We start from the raw sequence: 13,006 nt of genomic DNA, 5'->3' as shown, positions 1-13,006 counted from the left end.
ATAAAGAACCTGACACAGTCCATGTTTCGGCGTGATAAAATGCCTGTTTCAGGGGTCATGAATAGTATTTGCAGAGTACACTGACTGGATAAAGTTGTCAATAAGCAAGCACTCTGTGAAGTTAAAAACAAAGTATCCAACGAGCAAGCACTCAAAGGAAGTAACATAACCGCATGTCAACAAGTTTCGTTACTTCCCTCGAGTGCATGCTCGTTGGATACTTTGTTTTTAACTTCACAGAGTGCATGCTCATTGACAACTTTATCCAGTCAGTGTACTCTACGAATACTATTTGTGACCCCTGAAGCAGGCGTTTTATCATGGCCAAAACACAGACCGTGTCGGGTCCTTTATACAAGCAACTAATAAAGTGTTTTCCAAGCACCATCTCCCGAGTTGGTTTTGTCTGTTAGTCAGCCTCTACTCCTCTTTGTTTGTTTTGATTTCTCGTGGAGGTTTTTCCTGTTTGCTGTTACTGGGTTTGCTACTCATGCCAGACAAACATGGTTTAATGTGGCAGAATCAATAAGGGAAATTTTGCCTCACCAATTTGCTACTTTTTTTTCTGAAGGCATGAATAACTCACGAAATCGCAGGAGGACCTTAGAAGGCTCGAAGATTTGGCATCCAAATAGCAGATGAAAGTTAATGTGAACAAGTGCAAAGTGATACACATAGAGAAGAATAATCCAAATTATAGCTATTTGATCTAGGTTCCGCATTAGGAATACCATGGACAATACATCCTCAGGAGCTTAACCGAGATTGGATAGCAGAGCCGGTAGTGGGAGGCGGGGCTGGAGGTTGGGAGGCGGGGATAGTGCGGGGCAGACTTATACGGTCTGTGCCAGAGCCAGTGGTGGGAGGCGGGACTGGAGGTTGGGAGGCAGGGATAGCGCTGGGCAGACTTATACGGTCTGTGCCAGAGCCGGTGGTGGGAGGCGGGGATAGTGCTGGGCAGACTTATACGGTCTATGCCAGAGCCGGTGGTTGGGAGGCAGGGCTAGTGCTGGGCAGACTTATACGGTCTGTGCCCTGAAGAACACAGGTACAAATCAAAGTAGGGTATACACAAAAGTAGTACACATGAGTTGTCTTGTTGGGCAGACTGGATGGACCGTGCAGGTCTTTTTCTGCCGTCATCTACTATGTTACTATGTTACATTGAAAATCTGATCTGTGTGAGGTGGTCTGAATGGAATGAAATGGGTAAACACATATCTATTTTTTACTCTGTCAAAAGGTACAGACTAATCACCCTGTTTACTAAACTGCGCTAGCGGCTGCTGGTGCGCTAATACCAGCAAAGCACATTAACTTTGAATGGGCTGCGCTGGCTTGCTGTGAGGCAGCCACTAGCACGGCTTAACAAACAGGGGAGTAAGAGATACTTTATTAAGTTATATAGTAGCACCTGTAAAACAAATAGGAGACATCATTTATTCATTCTCAACGTATAGTTCATCTCCAGAACTCATTGCCAGAACACGTGGTTAAAAAAACAGCTATTGTAGCTGGGGTTAAAAAAAGATTTGGACAAATTCCTGGAGGAAAAATCCATAAACCATTATGAAGCGAGACCCAGGCAAGTCATTACTTATCCCTGAGGTTAAGTAACATAGATATTGCTACTTTTTGGGACTCTACCAGGGACTTGTGACCTGGACTGGCCACTGTTGGAAACAAGATACTGGGCTAGATGGACACTTGGCCTGACCCAATATGGCAACTCTTATATTCTTTTGCATATTGTGATAGTAGGCTATTGCAGCAGTCAAGTGGGTCATTTTTTTTTTAACTACTGAAAATACCAACTGACACTTTGGTGCTGTTTTATTGATTTTCTTTGTTATAACTTAAAATCAGAAGATGTAGTTATAATTCAGTATACGTGATTGTCAGATTGTTGAGTTTACATTTTCATGTGCTGTCCTGCAGAGTGAGATATTTAACATTTTCTCACAGGCACCATGTTCAGCATCATTCAACTAATTTCACTTAGGATTAGCACTTGCAATTTGGACTGGAACTATGGTCCCACCGCAGAAATAAAAGGTCAGAGCAACTGAGCTGAAGATTTAATGGCAAAAAGAGGGAAAGTTCACGAGTCAGCAGTACCTTTAATTCTGGTGATATTAACATTGACATTTTGTCCAATTAAAAGATTATCACATGCAAAACACTGTGTTATAAAATAATATTAAGGAAGGGTCAGGGATGAACTGTCAAAACCAAACAAAGTCTGAATTAATGTCTCATTATGCCTCATATTGGAGTACTGCTCAAAATTTGTAGACTGGAGAATGGCATGTACAGTAATGTCAGGATAGAACGGTGTTGGACTAAGGAAGATGATGTCTTTTACTAAAAAATACTTTTAGTTATATAGCTCTTCATCTAATCATTCTTACTGAAATATTTCTTTTCCATATGCTTTGCTCTTTGGTTCTCCTGATACAGGATTCCTGTGTAATTTGGGGACGAATGATAATGGCTTCCATAGTAGGGATGAACATCCATTGCTAGATAAATGTAAAAGATGATGAATAAGGGCACATTTTAAAAATTCCTTTTAAACAAGCCAAGTGACTGTGGGGACAAAACTGGTCAAATTTTCATTTCTGGCATCATTACAATGCAGTTCTTGGAGCTAGACACAGTGGAGTTGCTTTGGAAGGTGGCAAAGGCATAAGAACATAAGAATATAAAAAAAAAAAAGTCGCCCTGTCTTTGACAGTGGCCAGTCCAGGTCACAAATACTCAGCAGATAGATCTTTTTCTCATGGTTCATTTCAAGGGACTGTCAATGGCTCACCCAAGTCTGTCTTACTAGTAATTTTTATGAGCAGCACAGACAGCAAAGGTGATACAGGGAATGAAGAACAGATGAGAGCTGACCAAAACTAATTTATTGAAGGGTTACCCAACTTTGCCAAGTTTTGGCTTTGCCTTCCTTAGGGGTCACCAGATTCAACAAAACCAAAAAGGTTCAGTAGAAAGACTCGTCATCAGCATAGCATGGTAACTTCTCTTCTCATTGCTTCAGTCCATTTTTATGGACTTTCCTCTAGGTGTGAGTAGCTAAACCACAGAAAGAGAGAGAGAGAGAGAGAGAGAGAGAGAGAGCGCTATATTTCATGGCTATTTTGTAATGGATAGAGGGTACAACATGGTTAAGGTAGTGAAGGGGGAGGGGTGCTTTTATGGTATCAAATGCTTTACACAATTGCTGCACCTGGTAGGAAGAAACTCCCAAGACCTGGGGAAAAAGGACTTTTGACAGTCTTCTCCTGAAAGTATTGATCAACAAGTGCAGAAAAATTAGCAGAATATTTCTACCTGAGTGTTCAGATTGAACATGAGCTGTCAACAGGAATTAGCTGCTCATTCAGGATGCTTGCTCCCAGTGGGATTCCACTTATACTGGAGAGGTTAGTGGAGCAATGGTCAGCCCTTCATTATATCAGTAGGGAATGAGATTGGTATTCAAAAACCCCTGAAGCATCAAGATTTGACAAATACTGCTCAGATCATAGAAGTCATGAAGTTCTTCAAGGATGCATACCAACAGCATTTCTCCTTCCCACTGATCACTTCATGTGAAGGAGAAACACTGCAGGTATGCCCCAGACATATGCTACAATTGTTAGATACACATTTTCAAGGGAGAAAAGCTGTGGTTGTCTCCTCTTGAGAGCTATATGTTTTGTGGACTCCTGAAGCAGGTACTACCAGCGAAACATGGCCTCTGTTGAGTCCTTATTAAAGGTCATGTATTTTATTGAATGATTTTATGTGAACTTGCTTATTAATGGTTTTTAAGAAATTATCTTGGCTACACACTGGTCCTTGGTCATCTTCATTGTTTGATTACTGAATATGAAAAAGGGAACATGTGTGCATATTTGATCTTACCCCTTGGGAAGCGCACACGCACACTCACACACATTTATGCGCCTGCTCTAAGGCTTATTTTATACATATGGTTTATTGGAAGCCATTGGAAATACATGTTTGTAAAATCATTTTGCGTTATTTAATATCTGCTCTGTGTGGAACAGTTTTCACCCAAATAGATCTTGTTGGTTACATTCTTGGTTAACTGGCTAGATACCTTTGAAAATCGCAGCCTATAAGAATAATGTTATGAAACATTTTCTGTGCATTGTTTATTCTACATGTAGAATAGGATTTTGCTAAAATTGCCAAGCTGAATATTGTAATCCCCCAGGAGTATTCTCATGTGCTGAGGGGCCTCGGGTGGCTCCTATCCAGCATTACAAGCCCTTAGCCAGGACTCACTGAGGGGCATAATCGAACGTTGCCGGCAAAATAGTTCGCCAGCGATCTATTTTGGCGGTGGTGCAACAGCTGGCCGGAACCGTATTATCGAAAAAGATGGCTGGCCATCTTTTTTTTCGATAATACGGTTTAGCCCGGCCAAATGACAGAGTTCGCCGGGTTTGAGATCGCCAGTTTTGTTTTTCAGCGATAATGGAAAAAAAAATTCTGGCCATCTCAAACCTGACAAAATCCAAGGCATTTGGTCATGGGAAGAGCCAGCATTTGTAGTGCACTGGTCTCCCTGACATGCCAGGACACCAACCTGGCACCCTAAGGGGCACTTCTACAAATTTGTAAAAAATACAAAAAAAGCTCCCAGGTGCATAGCTCTCTTACTTTGGGTGCTGAGCCCCCCAAATCCCGCCACAAACCCACTCCCCTCAACTCTACACCATTACCATAGCCCTTATGGGTGAAAGGGGGCACCTACATGTGGGTACAGTGGGTTTTGGGTTTTTTTGGGGGGGCTCCCATTTATCAGCACAAGTGCAACAGATGGGGGGGGGGGGAGGGCCTGGGTCCACCTGCCTCAAGTGCACTGCATCCACTATAAACTGCTCTAAGGACCTGCATATTGCTGTCATGGAGCTGGGTATGACATTTGAGGCTGGCATACAGGCTGGCAAAAAATGTCTGATTTTATTTTTGTGTGTGTGGGAATGGGTTAGTGACCACTGGGGGGAGTAAGGGGAGGTGATCCCTGCTTCTCTCCGGTGGCTATTTAGGTCAGTTGGGGCACCTTTTTGAGGCTTGGTCGTGAAAATAAAAGGACCAAGTAAACCCGGCGAAATACTGCTTAACGCCGCTTTTTTTTTTCCATTATCTGCGAAAACTGGCCATCTGGTAGCGACGCCCATGCCTGCCCATGTCCCGCCTTCATTACACTGCCGACACGCCCCCTTGAACTTTTGACAGTGCGGCGACGGGAAAGCGGCGATGCTGTCAATAAAGCCGCTTTCGATTATACCGATTTCGCCTCTTTTGAGAGATCGCCGGCCATCTCCCGATTTATGTCGGGAAATGGCCGGCGATCACTTTAGAAAATAAGCCTGACAAGCACTTTGCTTCTGAGAAAGGTTCAGAGACAGTTCTCTTCTAGAGCATCCTGTAATACCAGTCTCAATGTTTGGACACTTGGACGTTTTCACCCGGACCTATTTTTCTTATGAATAAGGCACAAAAAGTTGCTTGAACTGAGTAGATGACACCAGAGAGAATTGGGGATGACCTCTCGTTACTCCCCCAGTGGTCACTAACCCCCTCCCACCCTCAAAAAACATCTTTAAAAATATGTCGTGCCAGCCTCAGATGTAATACTCAGGACCATGACAATGCATGCAGGTCCCAGGAGCAGTTTTAGTGGGTACTAAAATGCACTTCAGACAGGCGGACCCAGGCCCATACCCCCATACATTTGTGGAGGAAAACGTGAGCTCTCCAAAACCCACCACAAACCCACTGTACCCATATATAGGTGCCCCCCTTTACCCTAAGGGCTATGGTAGTGTACAGTTGTGGGTAGTGGTTTTGGGTGGCTCAGCACACAAGGTAAGGGAGCTATGTTTCTAGGAGCATTTTATGAAGTCCACTGCAGTGCCCCCTAGGGTGTTTGACTGGTGTCCTGGCATGTCAGGGGGACCGCTGCACTACAAATGCTGGCTCCTCCCATGCCCAAATGGCTTGCATTAAGACATTTTTGACATATACGTCTTTGGTTTCGAAAATCGCCGAAAGTCAGAAACGTCCATGTCTAGGGACGACCATGTCTAGGGACATCCAAATTTAAGGATTTGGACATCTCTGACAGTATTTTTGAAACGAAAGGTGGACGTCCATCTTGTTTTGAAAATGCAGGTTTCCCAGCCCCTGGATTTCACCGTTTTGCAAGGACGTCCAAATCGCAACTTGGATGTCCCTTTCGAAAATGCCCCTCTATATGGTTTACAATTTCTATTCCAGGTACTTTTGCACTGTCCCTAATGGGCTCATAATCTAAGTTATATATCATATCTGGGGCAACGAAGGGTCACATGGAGCTGTAGAGGGAATTGAACCTGGTTCTTTTGGATCTCAACCCACTGCTGACCATCAGGCAACAGTGGGAAGTGAACCCAGTTCTCGAGGTCCACAACCTGCTGCACTAACCATTAGGCCACTCGTCCACTCCATGATAACCTAAAAATTGTTGCCAAAAAACTATGTGATTAGCATGATTCTATACAACTAAGCGTAGTTTATAGAATATGCGCATGTGCTGTTCTTGCGATTAAAATGTAGGCGCACCCAGACCTAAATAGTGCACATAATTTTTGAAATGTCCACAACCCACCCATTCTACACCTCCTTTTCAACTGTGCGCATTAGAATTAACGTGCAGCACGTTATAGAATACACCTAGAAAGTTGTGCGCATAAATTCTAATTAAAGCCTTTTAGTGCCGCAAATTGGTTACTAAGTACCAATTATCAGTGCTGATTGGTTTGTTCATAAATTAAGTTGTGTACGCAATTTGACCATGCGGCCAATTTAGCATGCACAACTTAATGCACCATATATAGAATTTGGGGGCAGGGCTTACAATTACATGTGTAACTTAGAATACTGTAATTCATGCGCATATCCATTTAGATCTATGGTGGGTGTAAGTATTTGAGCCTAATCTTGGGGGGGGGGGGGGGGGGGGGAGTCAAACTAGGGGCTGAAGGATAATTGAGAGGAGATGTAGGGCTGAAGATTCATCTAGGGCACCCACCATCTTTGTACTGGCTTTGAAATTATAATTATATCTATCTATCTATCTATCTATCTATCTATCTATCTATCTATCTATCTATCTATCTATCTATCTATCTATCTATCTATCTATCTATCTAAGGGGTGGGAAACCCCAGTCCTCGAGGGCTGCAACCCAGTTGGGTTTTCAGGATTTCCCCAATGAATATACATGAGAACTAAATGCATACAATGGAGGCAGTGCATGGAAATAGATCTCATGCATATTCATTGGGAAATCCTGAAAACCTGACTGGTTTGTGGCCCTCAAGGACCGAGGTTGCCCACCCCTAATTATAATTAAGTATTCTTAATATAATTTAATATGACATTTATTTGTTTTAATTTATTTATTTGGATATACCAATAATTACAGAAATGTATTTAAGTGGTTTACAATAAACATTTAAGTAGCCTATATTAAACAGCACAATATCATAAAACATATATATTAAACAATATAAAATAAAAATTTTAAATAACCCAATTTAACCAAAAGGCTGTTCAGGGCAGATTAAAAAAGCAGAATAGGCATGTATATACAGGCACACTGTTATAGCATTACCTGCATTGAGTACACTTGCACATTTACACCTTATTCAGAGCATGTGGAAATTTGTATGTAATCATTTTTATGCTATTGCGGCTGATCGTAGGTGCCCATTTTATAAAAGCACACAGAAGCCTGTATTGCCATCATCAAATAGGTTTAGCATAGGCACCTTTTGGACTTCTTATACAGGTACCATGTTATAAAATTACCCCTTACATGACTTGCAATGTTCTGAAATGAACAGCTTTAAATCACTATATTCATCTTTCATTTCTAGAGATCAAACAGAAGTTGTCATGAGCAGGCGTTCTTCAGCAAATGTTAGACATTTGATTGGCATTTGAACAATTCATTTTGTGAAATTCTATATCTATTGGATACATCCTTGAATTCTGTAATGCATTGCTAGTAAATAATGTTTTAGAAATACCAGAATGGACATGTGATTTGTCTACTGAATAGCTAACTACAACAGAAAAGAATTCATAAAAGGCGAAGGGAAGTGGGTTGCTTGAACTGGAATCTGAGGACTCCAGAAGTTGGGTTTTCAGGATATCCAGACTGAAAATTCATGAAAACTTGCATATCCTGACTCCAAATGCATGTAATTTGATCTCATGAATATCATTGTGGATATTCTGAACGTCTGACTTGCAAGGTGTGAGGGGTGGGGGGGGGGATGGGTAGTCCTGTTCTTGGATAAGAGTTAATCATATCCCTAGTGAGACATCATACACATGACAATAACTGATAAATATAGCCCTTAAGATTGTATTTCAGGCTAACCAATGAACTAAGGTTGGCAGAATAAGATGTAGACATCACTTGCACTCCTCTATGACCCCAGTTTCATTGAAGGAACAAGTAGGGGGTCAATCCAGGAACAGTTAACCAATGAGATTCTATTGCACATATACTGGGATTATTTACCAGTAAGGTTCAGATATTATACCTGGTGTTCTGGCCCTTTAGCCACCCTCACAAAACCTTGGTCTAACTGGACCCTTACCTGCAAGCCAAAGAACATCTCTCTATCATATTACACCACCAAACTCAGCTACTCACAGTATCTGCGGAGAAACAAGAGAAACAGACAATTAAATGTACATCTTTGGCAGCAGGAGCTGTAGCATTAGCATTTTTTTTTTTTTTTTTTACAGTGGAGAGACCTCTAGCCAGCAACTTTTTCTTTTTCCTCTTGAGACTTCCTCAGCTCTTCAATTGCACATAAACCCTATCTGAAAACCATTAATAGTGAGTAAGGCAGGCACCTATTGTGTATACCTCTGCCTTCTAGGCAGCTTTTATACTGAAATTCCTTCAGGCTTTTTCTTTCCAAACCTGGTGCCCAAACGGCAGCCCCACATTGCAAGAAATTTAGTTAGTCTGTAACTACTGTAGATAAAGTGAGGGTAACTCATCCACCAGGGCCAGATTTACATATAAGATAGACAAGCTATAGCTTAGGGCCTCACATTTCACTAGCATGGAAAACTATTAAACTAAAATATGCTTCCTGTTTAATCAAGGGGGGGGGGGGGGGGGGGGAGGCTCCTAAAGTTTACAGCTTAAGGGCCACAATACAAATAAATCTGGTCCTGTCTCCACAGTGCCAATAGTACCTGTGTGTAATTCACCTTGAACTAACAATGAAAGTGTGAGCTAAAGAACATACAGTAAGCAACACATTGGGGTAAATATTCAGCGGGCACTGGTGAGTGATTGTTTTAGCTACCACCAACTGTATGTACTAACTTTACCTGGCTTGCTGTTTTAGACCTGCTCTTGGTGGTTCTTTGAGGCTGAAGATATCAAAAATTCACTTCCAAATGTCATCTGAAAAGTCCTTTAGAGAACCACACTCATATAAAACATGTGACAATTTCCCTATTTGTGTCTTACACATCCAACAGTAGTTGCCAGCCTCTGGGTTGCATTTAGCTTGCTTGATGGGAGTCCAATAGCACTTATGGAGTATGAAATAAGTGGATTGGGTAAGAGAGATGGCTTTCAAAGTTTTAAACACTGAAAACTATACTTAAGAACATAGAATAGCCATACCGAGTCAGACCAGTGATCCATCTAGCCCAGTATCCTGCTTCCAACAGTGGCCAAATCAGGTCACAAGTGCCTGACAGAATCCCATATAATGACAAAAGAATATAGGAGTTATAGCAAAGTAGCAATGCCCTCAATTATATAAAGCAATTTACTATTCCAGATCTGTGCTCTATGAATGTTCATCAAATCACTTGCCAATAATGTCCTCAGTTTAATCTTACATGTTAAAAAATCTTTCATAAATCACAGACATAGCTTTTAAATAGCTGCAAAGACTGAACAGTAATACTTAAACAGAAAAATGATACTGATGTTTCCAGCCTTGAGGCCTTTTTCACCTGGCTCAATAGTTGTGATGAGAATTTGAGATATATTCATCAATACAAACCATGTAGAATATTATTTTGGACCGACAGATTTCTAGGTTGAGCACAGGTTTTGTGTACACTGTTTTCTGCAAGCCAATGGACAGAAACACTTTGCTTCATTTTCAGAGTGGTCATCTGTATAAATTACACAAAAGCATTCCAGCGGGTCAGTTCCTATGTCTGAGACAAATATGTTCATCAACCATGGAATTATTATTATTATTAGCATTTGTATAGCGCTACCAGACGCACGCAGCGCTGAACACCTGACACAAAGAGAATTCAAGCGACAGGCCGCTGATATGTTCATCAGGTTTGTGCAATGTGGTTCTCCTGCTTCGGTGGTAAAGAAGGCCTACAAGAGAGCATGTTGGGCCACATGGGATTATTTACTTTTACCTACTACAGTGGAACCATCTGATTGTGTTACTTGTGTACTCCTGTACTCTCCAGAAGTTAAGGCTATTACATCAGTGATTTTGAAATATTGGGATATATTGGGAATTCATCAGAGTTTACAAGAGCCTCCCCTTTTTGCTTTCCATTGTGGGAAGAATTTGAAGGATCTTCTGGTTCCCTCCTATTTGCCAAGCGAGCTTGTATCTCCTGCCACTTGGTGCAGCTTGTGTGTGATCTCTTTTTCTGGCTCTGAGTTAGTGCTCAACAATCATGTGGTCAAATTGAGAATGTCCACTTCTTGCATTTCCACTAAGGTGGTTTATTCCATCTGGTGCTCTTGTGGTTTAGTATATGTGGGCAAGACCTTATGAGCTGTTAAGACAAGACTTTTGGAGCACAAAAGTCACTTAAAATGACAGGCGGGTGAGGAGCGGAGTAAGTATGCTCTGTACTAATCAGTTAGCACAGCTACATTGCTGCATACTAATCAATTAGTATGTGATTAGTGTGTGAGTGCCTACTGCCAACAAAATTGGTGGTGGCAGGGGCTCATGCGCTAATGAGAAAATTAGCATGTGGCCATTATTCAAAAAATAGAAAAAGCAGCCATTTTACAAATGCAGAAAAATGGTCTTAGCGCACGGGAATGACACGCTAAGTCCACTTTACGTAAGTCCACCTTACGTCAAGCCCCCTCCCTGCCCATCTTCAAGTCTCTGCTTAAGGCCCACCTCTTCAATGCTGCCTTCGGCACCTAACTCTTACCTTCAGGATATCCGGACTGCCCCAATTTGACTGCCCCTATCGTATTGTCTACTCACTTGTCCTTTAGATTGTAAGCTCTTTGAGCAGGGCCTGTCCTTTTATGTTAAATTGTACAGCGCTGCGTAACCCTAGTAGCGCTTTAGAAATGTTAAGTAGTAGTAGTAGTAGTACTTTTTACTGCAGTTGGGTAAAAGGGTTCTTATGTCTTTTCCCCCATACAGACACACCTGAGTTTGCAAATGGAGGAAGGGGAAGCATGCTATTTTCTCACACTGGAAGTATGTATTTTTCAGCTTGTACTTTCTGTTCTAATTGCAGTCTTTATCTAGATCACAAGGTATTTATTTTTTAATACCTTACAGTGTGTAAATGTTTACATGGTAGGGCATCTAAGAGCTTGATATTTTTAGTGGGTTTGTTTTTATTTATTGGATTTTCAGTGTACTTCCTCTCTGCTCATAACCTCTTTAAACTGTGACCCTGGAAAATAAAATAGCAAACCAATCAGAAAGCATATTAACTTTCATTTTTAGAATACATTCTGTAGATCTTTTTTCACTCTTTTCTATTTTGGTTTAAATTTAAAATAAAGAATGAGGCAGCATCCATAGTTTCATAATAGAAAGAAATATAAATTTTTTTGTCATTATACTGCTTCTGGGATTCATGCTTGTAAGGCAGCAGTCTCATCTTTAGTGTTTGGTTTTTCCAAAATTAGTCTAACTTATTCCGTCAAAAAGTCTTTGTCAGAATATAGTTCTCATTCAGAACTACATCTGGTAGGGGAAAAAGCAAGATGGCAACTTGAGCTGACCTGAAGTTGTTTGCTCATGGTTTTTTAATCTGCTGCTGCTGAACCTGCGCCTAACTGTTATGTCATAGTACAAGGTAAGGTCCTGAACCTTGGGATCAGTCCTGGATTTCTGGAACAGACCATTGAAGCCTTTATAGTGTCCACATCTGGAAGTGGAGCTTCTATGAGCATATGCAATAAGGAGCACTTGACTAGTGCGAACTCAACTAGTTCTCATTTTCTCCGAAGCAGTATGAGAATCCCAGTATAGCCAGAAGTGAAAGATTTGCGGAGGAGCTGAGACCCATGTGTTATGTGGGAAGCTCTGTTAAATTTGTCCTGACCTAAAGAAGAAGGTTCTGGCCTTCAAAAGCTTTTCAAATGAATTGTTAGTCCATTAAAAAAAGGGTACCTTATTATATTCTTTTTAAAATTATTTCTATTTATTGTATTTAAAATGGACTAACATAGCAACCACACTACTTTTACCACTGGATCTGATTTGCAGGACCCCTCCCCCGTCTCTCCGACTAAGTCATCTCTGCTAGTCATCTGGGCTTTGGGGAAGGACTGTTGGAAGAAGCTGCCCTGATGACTGTTAGTATTTCTGGGATTAGCACAGTGAATCAAGATGCTAAGAGATGTTTTTCATCATTTAGAATAACAATAGGCTCTCCTTGAGAGAGATGTAAAAAGCCATAGTTAGTCTACATTGCCTCAATTGGATAAAGTTATTGGGCCCGATATTCAGACCGTGAGAGTTAGCTGAGTCCGGATATTCAATGTCAGGCCATTTCCAGTGAACGGCATTGAATATCAGGTTTATATTTGGCCGGTTCCAACTTAGCCAGCCAAGCCGATATTCAGTGTTGGCCGGTTAAGTTCAAACTGGCCAAAGATGTACCAGCTATTCACGTGGCCACATTTAGCCACTTAACCAGTGTTGAATAT

General features: G+C 41.3%; 1 long non-coding RNA gene across 1 annotated transcript in view; it reads left to right on the top strand.

Annotated features, from left to right (window-relative positions):
- The first annotated feature begins 11,482 nt into the window (after positions 1–11,482).
- The window catches only part of LOC115464844, a 38,827-nt gene continuing 37,303 nt past the window's right edge, over positions 11,483–13,006 (top strand). The window contains exon 1 of the long non-coding RNA XR_003941276.1: positions 11,483–11,540. This is a non-coding gene — a long non-coding RNA (uncharacterized LOC115464844). The remainder of the gene's footprint in view (positions 11,541–13,006) is intronic.

The sequence above is a fragment of the Microcaecilia unicolor genome, chromosome 3 (assembly GCF_901765095.1).
Source record: "Microcaecilia unicolor chromosome 3, aMicUni1.1, whole genome shotgun sequence".
Lineage (NCBI taxonomy): Eukaryota > Metazoa > Chordata > Amphibia > Gymnophiona > Siphonopidae > Microcaecilia > Microcaecilia unicolor.
Note: the sequence above shows the minus strand (reverse complement) of the source record. Positions and strands in the feature narration are given on the sequence as shown.